The sequence below is a fragment of the Stenella coeruleoalba genome (genome assembly GCF_951394435.1).
Source record: "Stenella coeruleoalba genome assembly, chromosome: 11".
NCBI classification, from domain to species: domain Eukaryota; kingdom Metazoa; phylum Chordata; class Mammalia; order Artiodactyla; family Delphinidae; genus Stenella; species Stenella coeruleoalba.
In genome coordinates, this window is record NC_137157.1 from 4,713,784 (window position 1) to 4,718,608 (window position 4,825).

The following is a 4,825-nucleotide window of genomic DNA, read 5'->3' on the forward strand; positions in this document are numbered from 1 at the left end:
ACGCCTGGAAGTCACCCCCTGCCTGGGCCCCTCCCACTCTGGCCCTGTGACTCACTTTAACCGATACGGCGGGGTCCAAGGGGTGCTGCACCAATTCTGGGTCTAAGCCTTAAAGACGTGTTTGCACTTTTGGGAGCCCTGAGCTGCCATGTAAAAAGCCCAGTTACCCAGAGAGACCATGTGAAGAAGCCACATTGAGAGGGAGAAGCCCTGAGGCTACAAGGGGAGAGAGGGAGAGACAGACAGACAGACGGACTGACAGGAGAAGGAGGGAGCCCCAGATGAGCCCACCCAGCATTCCGGTTGTCCCAGCCATGGCACTGGACACATGGGAAAAGCCACAGCAGAGGTTTCAGCCCCTGCTGCCGTCTGACAGCAGCTGCCTCCATCAGAGACCCCAAGGGAGCCTGGCAGAAGAACTGTTCAGCTGAGCTCTAGTTAATCCCAGATCATGAGAAACAAAGAAATAGTTATTGTTTTAGCCAATAAGTTTTGGGGTGGTTGTTATGCAGCAAGAGCTACACGAAACAGCTAGAGAAGATTTCATGTATTCATTCGTTCACTCATTGGTCATTTACTAATCATCTACTATGCTCCCATCACTTCCCCTTCTTGTTGCTTTCATCGAGCCGCATTCCAATCATTTCCCTTCGTGCAGCTTTAGCACCCGGCTGTCTGTCTTCCTCTACACCAGCTGGACTCTTGATAGGGATTCCACTGACTCTGTGGATGGGGACTGTTGCCATTCTAATAGTAGTGAGTCTTCCAATCCATGAGTACGGCTGATTTTCCATTTATTTAGCTCTTCTCTAATTTCTTCCAACAATGTTACATAGTTTTAAGTGTACAAGGCTTACACATCTTTTGTTAAGTTTCTTCCTAAGGATTTTATTCTTATTGATGCTGTTGTAATTGCAATTGTCTTTGTCTCATTTTCAGATTTTTCACTGGTAGTGTATAGATACACAGTAGACTTTCGTACAGTCGTCTCGTATACCGTAGCTTTGCTGATCTTGTTTATTAGTTCTAATAGTTTTTGTGGATTCCTTAGGATTTTCTACATATAAGATCGTGTTTGTGAATACAAATAGTTTTACCCTTTCATTTCATTTCTTTTTTAAAAAAAAAAAAAAGATTTATTGGGCTTCCCTGGTGGTGCAGTGGTTAAGAATCCTCCTGCCAATGCAGGGGACACAGGTTCGAGCCCTGGTCTGGGAAGATCCCACATGCTGTGGAGCAACTAAGCCCGTGCACCACAACTACTGAGCGTGCACTCTAGAGCCCACAAGCCACAACTACTGAGCTCATGTGCCACAACTGCTGAAGCTCACACTCCTAGAGCCCGTGCTCTGCAATAAGAGAAGCCACCACAATGAGAAGCCCTCGCACCGCAATGAAGCGTAGCCCCCGCTTGCCACAACCAGAAAAAAGCCCACGTGCTGCAACGAAGACCCAACACAGCCAAAAATAAATCAAATAAATAATAATTTATTTAATAAATAAATAATAATTTTAAATTATTAATAATAATTATTATTTGATTTAATAAATTAAATAATTATTTAATTTATTTCTGGCTGCGTCGGGTCTTCGTTGCAGCACGCGGGATCTTCATTGAGGCATGAGGCATCTTGAGTTGCAGCGTGTGGGCCCTTTGTTGTGGCGCGCTGGCTTCTCTCTAGTTGTGGTGCTCAGACTCCAGGATGCATGCGCTCTGTAGTTGTGGCGCGCGGGTTTCAGAGCGCTTGGGCTCTGTAGTTTGCGGCACACGGGCTCTCTAGTTGAGGCACATGAGCTCAGTAGTTGCGGTGCACGGGCTTAGTTGCCCCCTGGCATGTGGGGTCTTAGTTCCCTGACCGGGGATTGAACCCGCATCCCCTGCATTGTAAGGCGGATTCTTTACCACTGGACCACCAGGGAAGTCCCATACCCTTTCATTTCTAATCTGAATGGCTTTTATTTCTTTTTATTGCCTAATTTCCCTCCCTGGAACTTCTAGTAAAAATGTTGAAAGGAAGTAGCAAGGGAAAACATCTCAGTTTTGTTCCTGACCCTGGGGGAATTCTAGGGGGATTCAGCCTTTCATCATTAAGAGTGATGTAACTGTGGGTTTTTCACTGATACTTTTATCAAGTTGAGGAAGTTCCTTTCTGTTCTCAGTTTGCCAAACATCTTTATAAAAAAGTAAATTTTGTCAAATGCCTTTTCTGTGTTTATTGAGATGATCGTGTGTTTTTTGTCCTTTATTCTGTCGATACGATGTATTAATTGATTTTGAGATGTTAAAACAAGCTTGCATTCCTGGGATAGGAATCCCATTTGATTCTGGGATAAATCCCATTTTGGTCATGCTGCATAATCCATTTTATATGTTTCTGGATTCAATTCGCCAGTGTTTGTTGAGGACTGTTATATAATATTCAAAAGAGACATGGATCTGTAGTTTTCTATTCTCGGGATGTCTTTGACTGGTTTTAATATCATGGTGATCCTGGCCTCATGGAATGAGGTGGGTACTTCTTTTTCATTTATTCACCACAACTCTCAAATGGGAACTCAAAACTGCCAGACAATCTTGCTACACTTCCCTAGTAAATTTACTTTCATACTATTATATAGCTTTTCACCTGTCCTTATATCTAACGCTACTTAGTTGATGACTGCCTCATATTTTATGGAGAACAGAGATGTAATTAAACGAGAACTACCCCATTTCCCACACCCAGAGTTACCAAGTCTCTCAGCATCCTTTGCCATGGTTGACTGCTCTCTCCTTGAAATACTTCCTTCTGGAGGCCACTATGATACTGCACTTGTCTGGATCCCTTCCTGCCTCAGAGACTGCCCCTTCTCCACCAGATCTCTAAATGTTGGAGTTCCCTAGGGCTCTGTCCTCTGCTCTTTCCTCTTGTTTTACCTACACTCTCCAGGTGATCTCATGTATCCCTTTAACTTTGACTCAAAAATGTATATGTCCTGCCCTGACTTTTCTCAGGAATTCTAGACTCATATCCAACTGCCTTCTCATTATTGCCATTTGGATGTCTAAAGGCTTCTCAACATTAATGCTGCCGAAACCCAACTGTTTCTCCCCCGCACCAGCCCCATCCTGCAGCTGCTTCTCTCCTAGCCTCCCCTGTCCCTGTGGACAGCACTGCCACTAGCTAGGGCATCTTTGATTCGTCCCTTTCTCTCAGATCCCATTTTTAAACAAAAACTCTGGTTGACTCCACACCGAAACATAACCTGCTGTATTCAACTACTTTTATCCATTTCCTCTGCTTAAAGATTCCCTGGTTTTCTTCCTCTCACACCTATTATCTCTGAATACAACCCTTGCTCTTTTTGGTGCATTGATGAACTTTCCTTCCTTCCTCCCTCCCTCCCTCCCTCTCTTCCTTCCTTCCTCTCTTTCTTTCTCAAACAAAAGTCAACTTGGGGTCTTGCCTTAAAGAAAAAAATATATGAATACAAGTACTACTATCTTTTTATCAGGAAATAGAATATCTGGACAGGGATGCCATATACAGGTTGTGCACTGCACAAGTCCAAGGGTGCAAAATGGCATGGTGGTATTCAACAGCCCTGTACTTATGTCTTTTTTTATGAATATATCTTTTTTATTTATTATTTTATTATTTATTTATTTATGGCTGCATTGGGTCTTCGTTGCTGCATGCAGGCTCTCTGTAGTTGTGGACAGTGGGGGCCACTCTTCGTTGCAGTGCACGGGCTTCACATTGCAGTGGCTTCTCTTGTTGCAGAGCACGGGCTCTAGGCGCGCGGGCTCAGTAACTGTGGCATGTGAGCTCAGTAGCCGTGGCTCGCGGGCTCTAGAGCGCAGGCTCAGTAGTTGTGGTGCATGGGCTTAGTTGCTCTGTGGCATGTGGGATCTTCCTGGACCAGGGATCGAACCTGAGTCCCCTGCACTGACAGGCAGATTCTTAACCACTGCTCCACCAGGGAAGTCCTGTATTTTTTTAATTGATAACTTTTATTGTGGCAAAATATAACAAAAATTGACCATTTTAACCATTTTTAAGTGTATAATGCAGTGTCATTAAGTACATTTGCAATATTGTACAACCTTACCACTATCCATTTCCAGAACTTTTAAATCTGCCCAAACAGAAACTCTCTCCCCATTAAACACTTACTCCCCATTCCCCCTCCCCCAGCCCCTGGCAACCTCTGTTAAACTTTCTGTCTCTATGAATTCGCCGATTATAGGACCTATAGAAATGGAATCATACGTTTGTCCTTTTGTGTCTGCTTTATTTTTATGCATTCTTTTGTATTTTTCCATCCTTGAAGCGTTTCGTTTGAAAGTTAAAATTTCAAAGCATTATTTAACTAGCACACAGGTTAACATTCTACCTTTGAACAAATTTAGTTCAAGATATTTTTGAAACTAGTTTATCTTATCTTTTCTTTGTAGTTTATCTTTTTAATTTATCTTGTCTTTTTTTGCAGATTACTTAGCTGTAAAATGTAGTTTGTCTCATAGGGTCTCTTAATATTACGTTTTTTTTGAAAAGAAGACATTTTACCATGATAAAGATTATTTGGTCCAACTTTAGTCCAACTTTAGTCAGGCTCCTAAACCTCCTCCTAGGCCAGTCTGGGGGTCCCTGTTAGATCCAGCTTTGGCAAGCACCCTGCTAAGTCGATTTGACCAGGACCCCCATCCTTGATACTTGATCACCCTCGATAATCTGATCTGGTTCCTCACCACCCGCCCGCCCCACGGCCCCACACCAGGTGCTGCCTTAACAGCCTGACCTGTCTTCTGCAAGAATCCTGTTAGATTGGCTTCGCCAGAATC